Raw genomic sequence first — 22,486 nt, 5'->3', positions numbered from 1 at the left:
TTAGGGTTTATATTATAAGATTGAAAAACAACACGATAGATCACCTTAAAAACAAAATAAATCGAATCCACACACTTGCACGCACTCACCCTTAGGGTACGCCCCTCTTGGTTGCCTTACGAATAAAGGTCGTGTCCCTCGAATATAGAGGTATCTTAGCAAAACGACGACCCTCGAGTAAAAACATCATAAAAGATCATAGTCCCTCGATGTCCCTCAAGGTTGCCTTCGGTAAATGATCTTGTCCCTCAAAAAATGATGATAGTCCCGCTAAAGTGCTAAGGTACCTCTACTTGTTGCCTTCAAACGACCTCGATGACCCTTTGATGACCCGCACGTCCAATATAACAAGGATTTCCTACTTCTATATAGTATGGATAATCCTGGGAATCGTAAAAAGTATAGAAAAGGACCAATTAGTTAGGGTAGTGCTCTTAACCTGCCTAGCTCAATAAAAAATATATTTTCACTACTATTTCAAAAAACTAAGGCTACGCATTTACGCTAAAGTCCTTATGCCCCTTTTCAACTCAAAACAAACAAACACGAGCTAAGCAAGTTAAGAGCCCGTAGATAACTACGGATGAAAAGGGTGCTTGCACCTTCCCTTTTCATAACTTACCCCCCGAGCCCGTTTTCTTTCAAATAAGGTCTTTTTCTGTACTTTTTACCTTTCCTAACATTGGACAAAATAAAAGTCGATGGCGACTCATGCTCACCGCAACATTGTTGCATATAAAAAATAAAAGTCAGTTCACCGAGTTACAGAACTGGCGACTCTGCTGGGGAGTCTTTAAAGAGGGGTTTACCTTAGGGCTTAGATCACTAATGTTTGTTTTGTTTGTTTTACTTTTCATGGTTTCTTGGGAATTAAATGAAGGACGAATCCTATACCCGGATTCAAGTACACTTAAGATAGGAGTGGCATAGTGTCATACCCCAAAATTTGCCCTCCCATATTCCATTCACAATGATGCAAAGCTCAGGGTTCAGTCCCAAAGACCACTCACTCCAAAGTCCAGAAGATCCATAGTCAACTGGTTTGACCTAAAAAGTCAACCACCACCAGAGCATAGTCAAAGCTTCCCAATTTTGGTCAACATCTAATATGTGAAGTACAACCATCATTTGATCAAAGATTGATCATGATTCCATTAATAGAAACTCAGAGATGAACAAATACACAAAGGTTCAAATTAGGGTTTCTTAGGAGAAAGTCAACCCAACTTTGACTGGGCATAACTTTCACATGGAACATCAAAAATTCCCCACTCAAAGCCTATGTTGAAGGAAATTGGATTATCTACAAATTTGTCTCTCACAAGCCAGGGCTAGAAATGATTCATTTGAGAGATACAGTGCAAAAGATTACAGGTCCTTTTCAGGCATCCTCCAAAAGCAGTTTTTTGTCAAAGAGGATATGATCGAGATAAAAGCTCCAAATGAAAAATATGTTCCAAAGTGGCTTATAGAGGACCTCTTGAGGTTTCCAAAAAGTATTAGAACTCCTTCATAGCTCAAAAATTGAGTGAGATATGATGGATCAAAGTTGGTGGATTTTGGGGGACCAAATGTGAAAAAGGAGGTTCAAATTAAGAAATCTTGCAAATGGGCCTATGGTTTTATAGTACAAACTTGGTTCACAAGTTACTAGCATGCCCAAAATGAAATGCCACGAAATTAAACATATTATTTGAATTTTTAGGATTTTTATTTTCATTTTTTAATGATTAAATTAAATGGAAAATCAAATAAATTGGTAGAAGATGTATTTTGAGTGATTTCTATCAACATTAAATGGCAAAAATATATTCAATTTTCGTGCACCACATGATTGGAAGGAGAAGATTGAAATAAGGCCAAAATAGAAAGTTTCCATTTGAAAATAAAATCAATTTTCTCAAGTTGGCAAGATTTGATTCAAAGGGCTTTGGGATAGTTTTGTTGACCTAATTTGATCCCCTATAAGTACATGACACAAGGCATATGAATAAGGGGACGAATTTCTGCAGAGAGAGCCATCATCAAGGACACAAAAAACTCCATATAAACTCGAATTCGGTTTTGGGGAATCAGGGCACTTCAAGAGGTTTTAAGGATTGCAAAAGCTTTCTCAGGAGATTCTGAAGGTGTTTGGATCCCCACGCTTCATCAACACTCCCAGAATAACCTCCAATTGGCCAAGGTACGTTGCTCTGAAACTTGGATCGACTAGGGCAATACATGCGTTATCATAATGTTTTGATGGTATATTTTGAATCATGTTAGTGTTATGATCGTTTCTGGGTGATTCTATGTGAGTTTGCGTGCTGTAATCGTGGTCCTCCATTAGAGGTCGTTTTCGAGTTTTAGGGTTTTGAATTAGGGGTTTCCATTAGGGATAAAATTAGGTTAAACTGAATGCATGGTTGAATTCGCATGACTCTAACGAACGGAATAAGGGTGTCACGAAAAATTTATATGCAAACCTGGGCTATTCGCTATTTTCCATTGATATTTGCTACGAACGAATGCATAGCAAATTCGTAGCTATTCTTGCAGGTTTGTTTGCAGCCTTAATGGGGACGACGATGAGCTGTCGTCACGTGGTTCGCTGGTTTTTGAATCGCGCGCGCTTTTTTTCCCTTGACTGCGTTGTTTTCTTATTTGTTAATCTGAGCGCGTATACTAAACAAGAAGCGTGTTTGATTGAGTTGGTAAACGGAAACGTGTTTGAGCAAAGGGACGAGGGTTCGATCCCTCGCTCCCATATATTTTTATGAAATACCTGTTTAAGAATCCAGTGCATGTACCCTGTGTTAGGATATCATGAACCCTCAAGATCCTACCTTAGATCTCCACTCAGCCTAATCTAGCGCCCCTAATCTGATGGTTTATACCATGTACCCTCAAAGCTGCCATATAGAATCTAAATCCTAATATTCTTAATTAATTTCTATTATTTATTTTGTTTTAATTAAAATATCTTTTAATATATTAATTGTATAATAATTATTTTTTTTAAAAATAAATTATTATATGATATTTATATTAAAAGTTCTAATTTGTTGTTCGCGCCGATTAAATCGATTCATCGCTATGGGCAATAATAATTTTAATTAAAATATTATTTAAATAAATTACAAATCAAATTATATTCGATTAAATGGTTGCAATCATCTTATTGATTGTGATGATTAATCCTCCCTTGTTCTAAATTTAATTTGTTATTATTTGTAATCGAATCAATCGGTTATGAGGGGTAACAATACAAAACAAAATTCACAGAAATAATAAAATACAATAATCCGTTATTAGTGATAATCGAATCAATCGATTTGAATTGGTAATGGTGCAAAACCCCTAATCTTTTGACTATGGTGATCAAACCTATTGATCATTGCGGTTAATAGTGCCATACTAAATCAGGGTTGTACGCCCATATTTCAAAACACTTTTCAAACATCTTTCAAACTTCAAGTTCAAAATACAGATTTTTATCTACGATAGGCTATTCAAAGCCTCCAAACCTTCAAATCAAATTTCAAACCTTAAGGCGTACAACCCTGCCCGAACTACGTAGACTCTGATCCTCCCTAAGGAGGTACGTAGGCACTTGGCAACAAGGCGAGTCCCCCTCTTCAAAATTCTAATCATATCAATACGATTCTGTTTGCCACCTTTCTTTATGAACCCTGCCATGAAACCCCGATCTTTGAAATATTAGCCTTTAGGAAAGGGTTGAGGGTGCCTAACACCTTTCCTCAACCCGATTATAATAACTTACCCTGAATCTCGTATCTGCGTAGGGTTTCCTATTCGCCCTTCAGAATAGGTGGCGACTCGAAGTTTAAATTTTTAGGCAGGTTGCTACAGCTGGCGACTCTGCTGGGGACAACACTATTAGGTTAATTATTATGCTCCTAAGGCTTGAGTGGGTTTAGGTTTGTGGTTTGTGGTTTGTGGTTTAGGGTTTGTGGCGCATTTTAGGGTTGGCAAATTTGCCACATTTAGGGTTTGGGGGAGGTTTATCTTTTAATAACATTAAATCATTTAATTATTTATCTGTTTTATGTTTGTTTATCTGCCTGAAAATATTTGCCTTTATTATTATATATTTGCTCTATTTTTATGTCGGTTAAACCTTAAGTGTGGGGGTTAACTTTGAGACCAAAAGGGGACATGAATCGCCTTACGAGTCTCACTGATAACTCCACTCGGAGTGGGTTAGGTATTTGGAAAGGTCCGAAACGAAGCTTGACTTTGTGGAGGGCTGGACTGGATACTTAGCTGATCTCTCCGGGAACCTACCCCAAAAATTCGAACCTCATGGATAAAATGAGTTGTTCTAAAATCCGAAGAGACAAAAAGTCTCGGAGGCTACGAACGACCCCATGAGACCTTCTAGAATCCCCTATAAAAAGGTTGGCTCCCAAGAGCCGCTACGTCGAACCTATGAACTTATGTGATTGTGTGCTGTATGTATATATATGTGTTGATCATTATTTTTATTATTTCTTTTTCATTCATCATTTATCATGAGCATTCTTGCATCATATTTTATTCAAAAAAAAAGGGGAAAGAAAAAATATCATACATATCATGCATGGCATACACATCATCTTCATGACATTAAGAGAAGATTTCTCTTCTATCTCCAGAGCAAGGGACCATTAGGAAGGATAACCTAACATCCCGACCATATTATCAAACAAGATTTCAGCATAAGAAATCAATGGACCAGCTAGAGCAGAATCAAGCCGCTCTTCGTGAGGAAGTGGATCAACTGAAGGTTAGCATGGAAGAAGTTAAAGGAGGTATGGCTCAGATGCTAGCATTCATGAAGGCCCTCCTGGATAAACAAGAAAAGCAAAAGAGGTTCAGTCTGGGGATACCCTAGTTCAGGATGAGATCCCTAACGACAAAAACCCGCTGCTAGGATTTGTTTCAGGCTTTGGCCCGACTAAGGACAAACCTCAGGCCCGCTCTGTTAGGAGAGCTATCCAATTCCAAGAGGAAGGAGAGACCTCCCAAGAAGGATTTGTCCCCACTCCACAAACGAAAGGGACAACCTGCACAGTTCGCATTCCTGCTAGCAATGTCCCTAGGGATGATGATTACCTGGATCTACAATACGGAGTGCAAGAGGTGGACAATACAAACCAAGCACCTCAGACATAACAGTCTATCCCTAACTCTGGGGAAGACTCCAAGGACAGTGAACAAATCAAGGTGGCTAGAAGAAGGATTTCTTAGATCATTAGTTTTGTTTTCATTCACAATTTCTTTCCGTTTGTTTAAACATTAGTCTTATGACATATGCTATGTTCTTTACAACAATCATTAATGCATTGCTTACGTTTGTCTTGATTCATTCCTAGTGTTCTCACTATATTTAAAACTGTGTTTTTACTCGGTTTTCTTCTTTGTGATATTCAACTCTCGATTAAAGTCGTACACCTTTTGAGGGAGAATGACGAAAACGATACCACAATTTCATACACTACGCTTTCGAACAGACCGTGTTGACGATGTACAGGCATTGTTTCAATTCCTAAATAACGGAGATATAAGGATGTTAATCCCTTGTCAACCCCTTTGAGCCTAAAGAAGTAGGAGTTTTCCTTCGTATAAAATAAAACCCTTAATATATAACCTGGGGTAGGGTAGCTGCTCAGTTAACTTAATTATTCCAAACTGTTCCTTTGAACATAACCACCGATGGTTCTCCGTCATGATTAAACCTGGCAGTCAATATCCGCAAAGAAAAAAAGAGAAAGCAATGCAAAAGCCTGCTGAGTCAAAACCTATTAAGGAGACTTAGGCAACATTGGGGCATCCCGCTGACTGCAGTTTTAAAACGAACAGTTCAGGCAAAAGTTAGGGACAACAAAGTCAAAAAGAGGTCATTACATACCCTCACAAAAGAAAAGAAAGGAGGATGACTGCCTTTGCAGATAAACCTTTGGTTTTTGAACCATCATAAATGCTAATGTCACAATTCCCAAATTCTTTTGGAGACTAAACGCATAGCCAACTGAGCATAGGACTGGAGAACATCACGAAGATGGGGATGGGTACAAATAAACTTTGAGCCTCTATCCTTTGTTTCTTTAAACCGTGAACCAGGCCACGTTACAACCCTTAAAAGTCCTAACTGAAGCATGGTTAGCTCGAAAAGCATGCCGTTACCAAAGGTATCCCGACTCCTTAAGGTCTACTATAAATCTTGAGTTGATATCACTTTCTTACAAAAAAAAACTTTGTTTTATTCAAAAATGTTTTTAAACTTTCAAGACAGACATATGCATTTGCATCTTATGAATTTCATTACAAAGTACAATTGCCTATGCGGATTCAGATGTTTAAACATCAGGGAGAAGTTGCATGGGGCATGGCCAATGGCTAAAAATCCTACTGACTGACGAAGTAGCTTTTAAAAGCTTGTCAAAAGAAGAAACGTCTCTTACGCATGACTGGGATGGCTAATGTGTACACATGGCATAACTCGTCATTATCCCATTTACATGGGGCAATCTAATCAAGATCCTTGGAGTCTCTCAAGGACGCTGAATAGCCCATGGGGCAAGTCCATTACCTGGGGCATGTTGCAAGGGTCACTCAGTATCAGATGGTGTCAATACCACTCTCACATCCTTTCCAGGAACCTGTATAGGATATTTCTCAATCTGTCCATATAGTCTTCTTTAAAACATGTTCAAATACTTTTCACCCTTTCTAGGAGCCTTTTTCAGACAGTCTTTTAAAGACCCACCTTCTTATCCTTTCTATTTTTTCAAACCCTTTCAGACAGTCTTTTCTAAGACATATTCCTTTCCAAGAACCTTTTCTAGGTAGTCTTCTGTAAGACATCTCTTAACTTTTTCAGTTAGTCTTTTAAGACATATTCAAACTTCTCTTACGCTTCCAAAAAACCTTGTCAAACTTTGTTTAAAGTACAGAGTCTTTTCTAAGACAGTTCACCATTATTTCTAGAGTAGTCTTCTTCAAGATGTTTTCCCTGAGTTTTGTTTAAAACCTCGCGTTCTTAAAAACAGTCTTTATCCTCTATAGGAATATTTCTGACCCTTTGCACAACACATCCCTTCGAGCTTTTGTTTAAAGCTCAGTCTTATTTAAGACAAGTTCCCGTTTCTTTCCAAGGACCTCTTCAGGTAATCTTATAAAAGACATCGTCTCATTCTGAGTACTCAGCAAATCGCTATCCGTCAGGCGCTACCGAAACGCGTGACTCACTCTGAAAAGCATCTGCTTCACATCCAACACTTACAATCAAGAATCCTATTGACTAGGGGCATTCTCTTTCAAGAATTCAAACACCGGGGCAATACATATTCAGGCAAGACATGGTGAAATTTGAGTTCTCTCTAAAGGTCCTTCCTTCAGGTTAAAGGGCACGTCTCTCAAAATTTTTGATATTCGGGGAGTCACACTAGTATCATACAAGGAGCATTGTTGCATAATTGATCTTCCCACGCCTATACTATTTACATCCCGCAGTGTGGGATCGGCATACATGCATAATTCTCATTTATTTTGAGAATCTCATTACATGACACATGCATCATAACATTGCATAAAACTAACACTGCCTTTTCAGGGTCACTTCATAATCAAGAGGATATTATCATCAAATTACAGCGCAAATACGATCGTATCAACGATTCAATCTCAACATATACAAGTCTAGTACCTCATTCCAAGTCTTTCTTCAAAGACAATCCAGAAGCAACCAAAGAATTTCTTACCTCTCCAGGTAGTCTTGTCCAAGACAATTATCCTAATCTTTCCAAGCAGTCTTGTTTGAGACATATCCTAAACCTTTCTAGGTAGTTTTGTTTAAAACGTATCATATCCTTTATATGAACCTTTCTAGGCAGTTTTGTTTAAAACGTTTCACGACCTTTATAGGAACCTCTCTAGGTAGTTTTGTTTAAAACGCTTCATGTCCTTTATAGGAACCTTTCCAGGTAGTTTTGTTTAAAACGTATCGTACCCTTTATAGGAACCTTTCTAGGTAGTTTTGTTTAAAACGTATCGTACCCTTTATAGGAATCTTTCTAGATAGTTTTGTTTAAAACACATCGTTCACTTTATAGGAATCTTTCTAGATAGTTTTGTTTAAAACGTATCGCTCCCTTTATAGGAACCTCTCTAGGTAAATCTTGTTTAAGATATATCGTATCCTATCTAGGAGCCTTTCCAAGTGAGTCTTGTGTAAGACGTATTACATCCTTTTCAAAAAAAACCTTTTCTAGGTTAGTCTTGTGTAGGACATATCATACCTTTCTAGGTAATACTGTTTAAGACGTTTTCATTTCCTTTCCAGGAACCTCTTTAGGTTAATCTTGTTTAAGACATCCCATCTCCGTCTAAAAACCTCTCCAAGTGAATCTTGTTTAAGACACATCTCAGCCTATCTAGGACAGTCTTGTTAAAGACACACCATGCCTTTCTAGGTAGCTTTCTTAAAATATTTATCCAATCTTTTCTAAGATACACCTAGTTCTTTTATAGAACTCCTCAGTTAGTCTTCTCCAAGGCATTCTTCCTAAGCATTGTTCAAAGCCTAAGCTTCTCCGCGTCAACCTTCAATACACCCTATTCAGGAATCTCTTCAGGTAGTCTTATGTAAGACATTACTCTCTCTCCTCAAGATACAGTCAAATAATCCAGGGCTGAAAAGCATATGCTTCAGACAAGTACCTTACCAGGCGAATGGATGGCATCTATAAGCCCATCTCCCACAGATCTCCTTCCCTACGCAAGCAAATTTCAGGGCATTTTAGTGTCCAATCGTCTTCTACCTCTTCAGGTTCAAGAAGATTGAACAGGGGCAGCTGTCATACCCCAAAATTTGCCCTCCCATATTCCATTCACAATGATGCAAAGCTCAGGGTTCAGTCCCAAAGACCACTCACTCCAAAGTCCAGAAGATCCATAGTCAACTGGTTTGACCTAAAAAGTCAACCACCACCAGAGCATAGTCAAAGCTTCCCAATTTTGGTCAACATCTAGTATGTGAAGTACAACCATCATTTGATCAAAGATTGATCATGATTCCATTAATAGAAACTCAGAGATGAACAAATACACAAAGGTTCAAATTAGGGTTTCTTAGGAGAAAGTCAACCCAACTTTGACTGGGCATAACTTTCACATGGAACATCAAAAATTCCCCACTCAAAGCCTATGTTGAAGGAAATTGGATTATCTACAAATTTGTCTCTCACAAGCCAGGGCTAGAAATGATTCATTTGAGAGATACAGTGCAAAAGATTACAGGTCCTTTTCAGGCATCCTCCAAAAGCAGTTTTTTGTCAAAGAGGATATGATCGAGATAAAAGCTCCAAATGAAAAATATGTTCCAAAGTGACTTATAGAGGACCTCTTGAGGTTTCCAAAAAGTATTAGAACTCCTTCATAGCTCAAAAATTGAGTGAGATATGATGGATCAAAGTTGGTGGATTTTGGGGGACCAAATGTGAAAAAAGAGGTTCAAATTAAGAAATCTTGCAAATGGGCCTATGGTTTTATAGTACAAACTTGGTTCACAAGTTACTAGCATGCCCAAAATGAAATGCCATGAAATTAAACATATTATTTGAATTTTTAGGATTTTTATTTTCATTTTTTAATGATTAAATTAAATGGAAAATCAAATAAATTGGTAGAAGATGTATTTTGAGTGATTTCTATCAACATTAAATGGAAAAAATATATTAAATTTTCGTGCACCACATGATTGGAAGGAGAAGATTGAAATAAGGCCAAAATAGAAAGTTTCCATTTGAAAATAAAATCAATTTTCTCAAGTTGGCAAGATTTGATTCAAAGGGCTTTGGGATAGTTTTGTTGACCTAATTTGATCCCCTATAAGTACATGACACAAGGCATATGAATAAGGGGACGAATTTCTGCAGAGAGAGCCATCATCAAGGACACAAAAAACTCCATATAAACTCGAATTCGGTTTTGGGGAATCAGGGCACTTCAAGAGGTTTTAAGGATTGCAAAAGCTTTCTCAGGAGATTCTGAAGGTGTTTGGATCCCCCACGCTTCATCAACACTCCCAGAATAACCTCCAATTGGCCAAGGTACGTTGCTCTGAAACTTGGATCGACTAGGGCAATACATGCGTTATCATAATGTTTTGATGGTATATTTTGAATCATGTTAGTGTTATGATCGTTTCTGGGTGATTCTATGTGAGTTTGCGTGCTGTAATCGTGGTCCTCCATTAGAGGTCGTTTTCGAGTTTTAGGGTTTTGAATTAGGGGTTTCCATTAGGGATAAAATTAGGTTAAACTGAATGCATGGTTGAATTCGCATGACTCTAACGAACGGAATAAGGGTGTCACGAAAAATTTATATGCAAACCTGGGCTATTCGCTATTTTCCATTGATATTTGCTACGAACGAATGCATAGCAAATTCGTAGCTATTCTTGCAGGTTTGTTTGCAGCCTTAATGGGGACGACGATGAGCTGTCGTCACGTGGTTCGCTGGTTTTTGAATCGCGCGCGCTTTTTTTCCCTTGACTGCGTTGTTTTCTTATTTGTTAATCTGAGCGCGTATACTAAACAAGAAGCGCGTTTGATTGAGTTGGTAAACGGAAACGTGTTTGAGCAAAGGGACGAGGGTTCGATCCCTCGCTCCCATATACTTTTATGAAATACCTGTTTAAGAATCCAGTGCATGTACCCTGCGTTAGGATATCATGAACCCTCAAGATCCTACCTTAGATCTCCACTCAGCCTAATCTAGCGCCCCTAATCTGATGGTTTATACCATGTACCCTCAAAGCTGCCATATAGAATCTAAATCCTAATATTCTTAATTAATTTCTATTATTTATTTTGTTTTAATTAAAATATCTTTTAATATATTAATTGTATAATAATTATTTTTTTTTTAAAAATAAATTATTATATGATATTTATATTAAAAGTTCTAATTTGTTGTTCGCGCCGATTAAATCGATTCATCGCTATGGGCAATGATAATTTTAATTAAAATATTATTTAAATAAATTACAAATCAAATTATATTCGATTAAATGGTTGCAATCATCTTATTGATTGTGATGATTAATCCTCCCTTGTTCTAAATTTAATTTGTTATTATTTGTAATCGAATCAATCGGTTATGAGGGGTAACAATACAAAACAAAATTCACAGAAATAATAAAATACAATAATCCGTTATTAGTGATAATCGAATCAATCGATTTGAATTGGTAATGGTGCAAAACCCCTAATCTTTTGACTATGGTGATCAAACCTATTGATCATTGCGGTTAATAGTGCCATACTAAATCAGGGTTGTACGCCCATATTTCAAAACACTTTTCAAACATCTTTCAAACTTCAAGTTCAAAATACAGATTTTTATCTACGATAGGCTATTCAAAGCCTCCAAACCTTCAAATCAAATTTCAAACCTTAAGGCGTACAACCCTGCCCGAACTACGTAGACTCTGATCCTCCCTAAGGAGGTACGTAGGCACTTGGCAACAAGGCGAGTCCCCCTCTTCAAAATTCTAATCATATCAATACGATTCTGTTTGCCACCTTTCTTTATGAACCCTGCCATGAAACCCTGATCTTTGAAATATTAGCCTTTAGGAAAGGGTTGAGGGTGCCTAACACCTTCCCTCAACCCGATTATAATAACTTACCCTGAATCTCGTATCTGCGTAGGGTTTCCTATTCGCCCTTCGGAATAGGTGGCGACTCGAAGTTTAAATTTTTAGGCAGGTTGCTACACATAGTCATGGCGACCTCTTTCACATATGTGGAAGATGAGTCAATATGAAGTTCACGCTTGAGTTAGGACTCCATAGATATATGCACACTTTTCTCAAATGAGGGAGGTCTATGTATGTAACTTTGGGTGCGCCGGAGCTCAAGGACCTTTAGTTACCCTTTAACCCATCTTGGCCTTTAGGAACATAGTGGGGGGACTACTCTTGACAAATGTTGAGAACTAGTCGCTACCCGATGCCACAATTCAGATAGGTCCTCTCTCAAAGTATCATTGCATGGTACAAATGCATCATGTCCGAGGGTGCTTTAGAAGGGTTGACAATTCTGAGTAACTGGTAGAACCCGTTGCTGAAATCTCTTTATCCATAGAAGTACCTTTGGGGAAGGGTAGTCACCTGGTCATACTTCATAAAAGCCTTTAAACTTAAGGACTCTTGTGTGACTTGTTTGTTATCTAACCCTTCGATCTCCTTGCAGGTTTTTTAGGACTCCTTTGTCCTTACTATCTGACGCTTTGCCTGATGCATTGCATCCGCATAACATCATGACATCATAACATTGCATGTTTACTAACTCTTTCAAGGATCTTAGGGATTTAGGGCGCACAATTTCAGGTGCTCTTATCAAGGACTCAATTCCTATCTAGGGGCAAGAGGATTTATTTTCCTCTGGCCACACGTCTTCCAATTCAAAGACACAGTACCTATCAAAGGGCAAGAGGATTTATTTTCCTCTAGCCATACGCCTTCAAATTCAGAGGTATCCCGAATCAGAGGCTATGACCCACTAGACATGGTGAGCTTGATTCTCATAGAAGGACGTCCAAAACGAAAATTCTTCAGACGAAGATGCAACTACATTTAAATATTGCTAACTAAACTCCTAAAGATCCTTGAAAACATTGCATATGCATTCATAACATTGCATCACAGGTTTCCGTCACAGGTTTCTCACCTCCTCGCTGTTTATTTCAGCATCATGAATCTTGAACAATCAGTCAAAGACCTTCAAGCTCAGAATGCCCAGTTCCAAGATCTGATCCTGAACTTGTCCAAGGGGCAAGATGAATTGAAAGCGCTCCTGAACAAGAAGAAGAAAGGCAAGAAGACTCTGAGGAAAAAGCTTAGACCGATATTGCAACTCAGGGAAGCCGAAGACTCTGGAGACAGTGACGAAGATGAGCAAGATAATGATGCTAGTATTAAAACTGAGGCAAAAAGTAACCATGATTCTGCCAAGCCCTCTAAAGCAAAAGAGGACTATCACCGTGAGGATGAACATCCTGATGACAAACACTACGCCAAATTTGGCTTTTAGCAGCACCCCTACGAAAGCGCTTTTAGGAAAAGCGCTGGCATAGGCTTCGCTAAAGACAAAATTAAAAAACACGCTAAAAAAGCGCTCTAATAGTGGGGGGGTATGAAAGCGCTTTTAAGAAGCGCTCTGGTAGGGGGGGGGTTATGAGAGCGCTTTTCAAAAGCGCTCTGGTAGGGGGGGGGGGTACGAAAGCGCTTTACGAAAGCGCTCTGGTAGGTGGGGGGAACGTGGGGGGAACGAAAGCGCTTTTCAAAAGCGCTCTGGTAGGGGTGTTTAATGAGAGCGCTTTTTGTCAAAAGCGCTGGTATAGCCCAGGCTATGAGAGCGCTTTCCAGAAGCGCTTTAGTAGCCTTATTACTAAAATTAAAACCAAAAACACGCTTCTACTGTTTCTCACTTTCTCTCTTTCTTTTTCTCTCTGCACGCGAACCAGAAACCCCAGTACCCCTCACCGTCGTCGGTCCTCCGTCAACCACCATCGCGCGAACTTCTTCTCCTCCGTCCACCACCATCGTTTCGTCTCCGTCTCTTCTCCTCTGGTAGCAACTTGCTTTGCGCCACCCAGGTATCACACTTCTCATAGCTTTTAACAAAACCCTAGATGTATCAATGTATCCTTGTGATTCTGAATTTGATGGAATGCTCTTTTCTTAAGGCCTTTGATAGGGTTTTGAGTTCTGTTGAACTGTGAAATGGTGGCTGTTGGATTGTTTGGGGTCTGCTTGTATGGTTTTCACAAAATATAAATTTAACCTCTTCTTATCTTTTGAGTTCTGTTCCATAGAGAGGCTCTTATTCTTAATTTGTGGTCTCCATTTATGTCCTTAGCCTCTTCTTATCTTAGTACAATTGAAATTGTGAGTCTCTTGTTATCTTAGTAGAATTGAAATTGTGAGTAAAGTTTCTTGACTGTTGTATAAGATAGTGGAGGAGGTGCAATATTTCTCTACCAATGATGATATATGTAGTGGATTTTGAGGCATGTCGGTATATACATACGTGTAAAGGTATATAACTAGCTAGTGGCATAACCGATGCCCATCATATATTTGGGCATAAAACTGAATATAAATTATATAATAACAACAACAATAACCCTAGCTAGTACATACATAGCTATATAGATTTTGGAATTTGATAAAATATATATTATATACTTTTATTTATATATAATAACTCTATGATATATATGTTGTGTGTGTATGAGATTGAGAGTGATGGTATATATATATTGTACAATAAATTGGCTTGTTCAAGGATGCCAAGTACTGTAAAGTATGAGAATGACAGCACATAGAGAAAATTAAATAATAAATAATATATAATAATAGTAATAATATATACCTTATGAGAGTTGAATTAATGAGGAAGAGAGAAGGTAAAGAATGAAACAAGAGTGAGTTAATGTATATAGACAAGGATGATTCATAATAGATTGTACATGCATGGTTTGACTTCCATTTGACTTGTATAGATTGTTAGCTTATTAATAGTGTACTAATGTGCTTTAGTTTGTTTGATACAGGTTCAATGGCTTCAGATAGAGATGCTCCACCTGAAAACCCACCTGAAAACTTACAAGAAAACTCACAAGAAAGAGTTGCTTCGGATACAAATGCTCCACCTGATACTGAAGCAAAAGAGGTTGCACGAGGCATCACTATTATGAGGAGTATCATACGACATAGAGACCAAGGATTAGTATACCGATTGGAATGGAATTCTGATAAACAACCAATTGGTCCTAATTCTGCAAAGTTGACAAGTTATATTGGTACACTTGTCCGTATGCATATTCCGGTCTCCATAGCTACCTGGAAATCGAAAACGAAAAATTTAGAATTGGAGGAGAAAAAACAAGCGATTTGGGAAGAGCTTCAGGTATATATCATATATGGTTAATTGTTGTTATTATCTTGACGATAAATTGTTTAAATTATTTATACTAACACACTATGCGTACGTTTTTTTGCAGAGGACTTTTGAGATACCAGATGAACGTAAAAGCTACATACTTAGTTTGGCCGGCAAGAGATATAGAGGGTGGAAAAGTTTTTTGACAAACACCTATCTTAAGGATAAAGATGGAAAATTTCTTGAAGATGCACCGGGACGGCCAACAAAGTATGCGACCTTCATTGATGAAGCAGATTGGGCTGAGTTTGTAAAGCAAAGAGATGAAGCTTTTCAGAAAAAGAGTGCCACGAATAGGGAGAGAGCATCCAAACCCGCGTATCCATACAAAAAAGGGCGTTTGGGATATGCACGCTTAGAGGATAAAATTGTAAGTAAATAGAAATTCGATTTAATTAATTGTCTACATGTGCATGTTTTAATTGACGATTTTATCGTTTGTGTCAATGCATAGTTGGAGGAGACTAAAAGTGAGGAAGCTTCACTTCCTGTACATGTGTTGTGGAAGGAAGCTCGTGTGGGCAAGAATCACGCTGTCGATCCCGATGTTCAGAGAGTTTATACTGAATGTGTAAGTATAATACTGTGTCTTTAATTAAATCAAATGTTTTTTAATATATAAATGACTTTTTATCTCCACTAATAATTATTTAAATGTAAATGAATTACAGGAGACCTTGTCGCAATCGGCATCCACCGGTGAGGAGAGCGTACTTAGTAGAGTACTAGATGCTCCCGAGTATCCCGGTCGGGTGAGGGGTAAGGGTCATGGTGTGACTCCAACCTCTTTTTACAAGAGTCCTAGGAGAAGAAATCCTTCAAATGAAGAAGTGTTGCAAAAGTTGGCGGAATTGCAAGCACAAGTCTCTGAATTGCAAAGAGATAAAGAAGTGTATATGAGAGAAAAGTGCAACACTTCATCGGTGAAAGAAACTAGTGATAAGGCTAGTATCAACTATCAAAGGAAATTTCCCGAGGTAATTATAATTTTTTTTCCTTTTAAATTGTTCTATTTTATTAATGATAATGACTTTATATTTACTTTTGGTTTAGGGCATTTCATCTTGCCAACTATACTTATCGGAACCGAATTATCGACTAGTTGGCAAGGGAAAAGTGCACAACACTTCGGGAGATTTACTTCACCACAGACCGCTCCCGGATGGACACCTGAAAGTATCGGTGGATGTTGTATTAGATCGTGATGCGATTCTACCGGTACCTGACATGGTCTCAGAGACGACATTGCTGCGAGATGCAATAGGATCGTTTGTTGCATGGCCCTCGGAGCTCATTACCATTAGTGATGAGGTAAATTGAAAACGATTATGAATCATTTAGTTTTCGAATGTCAATTCTAAACCGTTTATTAATTATGTTTTACATTTTATTTTTAGACTGCTCCTATAAAACCCGCAATTAAGGGTAAAGGGATTTTACAGGAGGAGGAGTCTGTTGCATCGCTAAAAGAGGTACATTTAAAGTGTTAATATATAATCTGAATCAAAATATGCATGATTTTATATTTTACCTAACTTATATGATTTTTAGGCATCCGCTCGGGAGTCACAACAAGTGACGCAGCAGGTTCGTAGTGTACCACCCAGTGGTCCTCCGAAGCAAGCGGCAAGAAAAGGCGGTGCTTTTGTGCCTCGATACCGGGCGACACTCGCAACAATGGTTGATATGTCCGATATGAAGGATGGTGCTTTACGGGAAATCGATATGGATGAAAGTGTCTTCGGTATTGAGTTCAAGTCACATATTACAATTGATGACTTGCAAGAGATTTTTAACCAAGATCAACTAGGCGTCAGTAATATGCATTCATACATCCGGTAATATTCACTCATCCGATATATTATTTAATTAGTCCCACAATATAATTTATTTACACTTTTCAATGAAAAGAATCTAATGTTTATTATGTTTTTATTTAAGGTTGTTGTATGACAGAGTGTTGCGCGGGACTGCATTGTCTAACAGATTCCGGTTCGTGTCTTCCGCCCATTGCAGCGGAATGGAAATTGTTTCGGATCCGGAATCTGTTAGACAGCGCTTAGTCGATAGATTCATGTCCACCGGCAATACAGAATGTCTGCATCTTTGGGCGTATAATACCCGACCAGTAGGGTTAGTTTCTCATTCTTTATTCATCTAATCTCTGTTTCTTTAGTGTATAGCAATATTTTCATATAACCTATTGTTTTAATTTATAGAGCACACTTATTAGTGACTAGGCCCACCTATGAGAGCGCTTTTTCCAGAAGCGCTCTCATAGGGGGGCCTACCAGAGCGCTTTTCCAAAAGCGCTTTTGTATGCTGCGTAATTTTTTAATTTTTTTTGCTTTTTTACTGGTCTTTGCCAGCGCTTTTACTAAGAAGCGCTCTTAAAGAGGGGTCTACCAGAGCGCTTTTTCCAGGAAAGCGCTCTTATAGGGGGTCCTACAAGAGCGCTTTTCCAAAAGCGCTTTTGTATGCTGCGTAATTTTTTAATTTTTTTTGCTTTTTTACTGGTCTTTGCCAGCGCTTTTACTAAGAAGCGCTCTTAAAGAGGGGTCTACCAGAGCGCTTTTTCCAGGAAAGCGCTCTTATAGGGGGTCCTACAAGAGCGCTTTTTCCAGGAAAGCGCTCTTAAAGGGGGGGTCTACCAGAGCGCTTTTAAAAGCGCTTTCGTAGCCTACGCCAGCGCTGGCTTTGGCAGCGCTTTAAAGCGCTGTTAAAGGCCAAAAAAAGCGCTGTGAAAGCCCTTGTACGGCGTAGTGAAATACAAGTTGCTGGAGGAACGCGGGAAAGCCATGGAAATTCAGAACGTACCTGGACTAGACTTTGAAGAACTAGGACTCATCTCAGGGGTTGTCATTCCTCCGAAATTCAAGACTCCGAACTTTGCTAAGTACGATGGAGTTTCCTGTCCCAAGCTGCATTTGAAATCATATGTGAGGAAGATTCAACCTCATACTGGAGATAAGAAGCTATGGATCCACTTTTTCCAAGAGAGCCTATCTGGAACTCAACTTGAGTGGTACTATCAACTGGAGGGTACCAACATTCGTACTTGGGAGGACTTGATTGTTGCTTTCTACATGCAATACCAATACAATGCTGATCTTGCGCCGACTCGCATGCAATTACAAAGCATGTCCATGGGACCTAATGAAAGCTTCAAAGAATATGCTCAGAAGTGGAGAGACCTGGCTGGCAGAGTTCAACCTCCTTTGGCGGATAGAGAGTTGGTTGATACATTCATGAACACGCTGACTGGTCCCTTCTATAGTCACTTACTTGGGAGCTCGTCTTCTGGATTCACAGATTTAATCTTAACTGGGGAACGCGTTGAATGTGGTATCCGAAGCGGAAAGATTCAAGTAGCTACAAGTTCCAAGAAGCCATATAATGGGAAGAATGAATCCAACACCGTTGGAGCAGTCCTGTACTCGGGTCAAGTGCCAACGCAACAACAACGCAATAATCAGCGCAAGCAGAGTGCACCTAAAAGACAATTCACCAAGATCAACATGACTTTGGCCGAAGTGTTACCACGGTTGCTGAAGGAAGGGATGATTGTATTGAAGGATCCTCCTCTGAAGCCTAATACTTCATCTCATCAATATAATCCCAATGCAAGATGTGCTTATCACTCAGACAGCATTGGACATGACACAAATGATTGCTGGCCATTGAAGAACAAAATCCAAGACATGATCGATGCTGGTGAAATTGAGTTTGATCCTCCTAAGACTCATGTGCCCAATCATGACAAGACTATTTAACCTCTATAAGGAGGACTTTTAGATCATCAGTGTTTACTCACATTCGCAATTTCTATTCTTTTTGTTTAAACATTTGAATTATGCTGGACATTATTTATTTTAAGTAAATCATCATCAATACATCACTTATGTTTGTCTTGAATTATTTCTTCTCTTATTACTACAATAAAACTTTGTTTTACCTTGTTGTCCTTTATGATATTCAACTCCCGTTAAAACTGTGAGCCTTTCAAGGGAGGATGACGAAAACGATACCGCAACTTCATACAGTATGCTTTTGAACAGACTGTGCTGACGATGTACATGAATTGTTTCAATTCCTAAACAGTGGAGATATAAGGATGATATTCCCTCGTCAACCCCTTTGAGCCTAAGAAGTGGAAGCTTTCTTTCTCGTACAGATTAAAACCTTGATCATAACCTGGGGCAGGGTAGTTACTCAGTTAACTCAATTATACTAACTGTTGTTTACACAAATAATGATGGGTTCTCGCAACCATTAAGTCAGGCAGTCAACATCTATCAAAAGAAAAATCAGTTAAGTCAAAATCTATGAAGGAGACTTATCAAAATCGAAACATCTCGCTGACTGTAATCTCAAAATAAACAGTTCAGGCAAAAGTTAAAGATAACAAAGTCAAAAAAGAGGTCACTAAAAATCCTCGGCAAAAGAAAAAGAATTACAAAAAGAAAATAATGATGACTGCCTTGCGAATAAACTTCTGGGTTTTCGAACCATCATCAATGTCAATGTTACAATTCCAAAGTCTTTTGGAACGTGAATGCACAGTTAGCTGAGCATAGGGCTGGAGAACATCACGAAGATTGGGATGGGTACAAATATACTTTGAGCCATTATCCTTTGTTTCTTAAACCCGTGAACCAAACCACGTTACAACCCTTGAAAGTCCTAACCGAAGCATGGTTAGTTTGAAAGCGTACTGATACCAAAGGTATCCTGACTCCTTAAGGTCTACTACAAAGCCTGAGTTGATATCATCTTTTTACAAATATCGCTTTCCTATATCTTTTGTTTTACTAAAAATGTTTTAAAACTTCAAGACAGATGTATGCATTGCATTTTTATGAGTGGCATTATAAAACAATTCTGCTACATAATTTCAAATCTTTAACATCAGAAAGAATATGCATAGGGTATGACTAATGACTAAAAGTTCTCCCAATAAGTTTAAATTGTAGAGATGTCTCATACGCTTGATTCAGTCATCTAAACAGCTTGTATATACAAGAGGCATAACATATTATTACCCCATCTACCAAGGGCAATCTGGTCACAATTCATAGAATCTCTCAAAGACGCCAAACTATCGGAAAGGCTAGGCTATCACTGGGGGCATGCTGCATTAGTCACAAATCTCAGCAAGAGCCTTCAGCTACCAGCATCAGATGGTGTCAGCATCTATCTCACCTTCGAAGTTCTAATTCTAATCTCAAGCATCAAGCATACAAGGTTACTGAATCCAGGGGCAGCTAGACTCCCAGGTTAAAAAATGTTTTCCAATAACAAGTACCTGAAGACAAGGGGCAACAAAAACATCTCTGTGAATCTTCCCCATAAAGTTATTTTCACAATATATCCCCACAAAGTAATCCTCGAAAAAATCATCGTCAAATAAACTCTTCCCAACAGGGGCTCGGTTCCCCGATAGAGCTTATGTCTCCAATACCGCCGGTTCTCCAAAACAATCTTCTTCTTCAATAGGGTGTGTTCAAACTCACCATTCCCATTAGAAGTTGACACTCACAGTCAAGCTCGATCACATTCTACATCAGAAGATTATTATTCTCTCTTGTCCCTAGGATATATCAGGATCAAATCATTCAAGCTACTCGCATCCCCAAGCAAAGATTAAAAATCCCCAGCTGGATATCCTCGAACGGAAGACAGGAATTCATAATCACCCTGTCAATATCTCCCGTATTATACAGAGATTTACTTTCTCAAACTCGCGGTTTCTACACGGAGATATCAATATGCTTCGACTGTATAGTCCATCTCTGCATCATTCATAATACATACATAACGTGCATCATCCTCATTTATTTCGAGAACCTCATTCACATTACACATGCATCATGACATTGCATAAAAAACTAATCTCATCTTTCAGGTCGACCAATCGGTCATGCAACTATCGTCAACAAAATTAAATGCAGCCTAAAGTATGGCTCTTTCAGATATGGTCTAATGAATGACTCGTTCTAACATCCTTCATCAGATATGGTCTAATGTATGTCTCATTCTAATGTTCTCCTTCAGATATGGTTTAATGAATAACTCGTTCTGATGTCCTACTTCCAGATATGGTCTAATGTACGACTCATTCTGGTATCCTTCATCAGATATGGTCTAATGTATGGCTCGTTCTGATGTTCTCCTTCAGATATGGTTTAATGAATAACTCGTTCTGATTTCCTACTTCAAGATATGGTCTAATGTACGACTCGTTCTGGTATCCTTCATCAAATATGGTCTAATGTATGTCTCGTCCTGATGTTCTCCTTCAGATATGGTTTAATGAATAACTCGTTTTGATGTCCTACTTCCAGATATGGTCTAATGTATGACTCGTTCTGGTATTCCTATTCAGATATGGTCTAATGAATGACTCGTTCTGGATCTCTCTACCGGATATGGTCTATTGAATGACTCGTTCCGATATTCTCCTTCAGATAGAGTCTAACGAATGACTCACTCTCTCAAATGAAGTATATTAAATGGTTCACTCTTCAAAGGAAGTCTAATGTACAACTCACTCTTTCGGATGTAGTCTAATGTACGGCTCTTTCCGACAGTTCCTTCAGGTTCCAACAAACACTTATCAATGCTTCAAGCTCGGATATAGTCTAATGTACGACTCATTCTGACTTTCATATTATTAATAGCTGGATGGCATCTTTTAAGCCCATCTCTGAAAAGTCCCTATATTGTCAAGGGCAAATTTCTCGGTATTCTAGTGTTCAATATCCTTCAACCTTCAGATTCCGACTGGCACCCGAGCCAATCTACATACTCAGGTTTAAGAAAATTGAACAGGGGCAGCTGTCATACTCCAAAATTTGCCCACTATATTTCAAGATAGTTGGGATCAGATAGTCTCCACAGGCTCATACAATCTTTGGCTGAAGGCATGATTACTTCTCTCCTAAGCAATTAACCCACAACTAGGGTTTTACTTCTCTCCAAGTAAAATCAACTTCTGATGCCTCAAGTGGACTTCATAGCATCTCATATGATTCAAAGAATCCTCATACCAAGTCTCAGGCCTCGATTCATAAGATTGCTCGGACAATTGCTCGAATGATCAATAGTCGACTATTTTGATCTGAAAAAGGTCCAAAATCATCAAAAGAGGAAGTTACTTTTAAGGTGAAAGTCGACTGAACTTTGACTGATCATAACTCTCACATGGTTCATCAAAAATTGCCCGACCAAAGCCTATTCTCAAGGAAATTCAATTTTCTACAACTTTGATGTTGGGCCTAAGGTCAAGAAATGCTTCCGCATAAGAGATATAGGCCAAAACATTACAGGTCCTCCTAGAAACTCGCAAAAAGCAGTTTTCTCGCACGAGCCATATCATCAATATAAAATCTCCAAATGCAAAAAAGCTTCCAAAGTAGCTTGTAGAGGACATCCTGAGCTTTCTAAAAAGTACAAGAACACATTCGTATGATAAAAAATGAGGGAGA

This window comes from Vicia villosa, linkage group LG7, assembly GCF_029867415.1.
Source record: "Vicia villosa cultivar HV-30 ecotype Madison, WI linkage group LG7, Vvil1.0, whole genome shotgun sequence".
NCBI classification, from domain to species: Eukaryota; Viridiplantae; Streptophyta; class Magnoliopsida; order Fabales; family Fabaceae; genus Vicia; species Vicia villosa.
Note: the sequence above shows the minus strand (reverse complement) of the source record.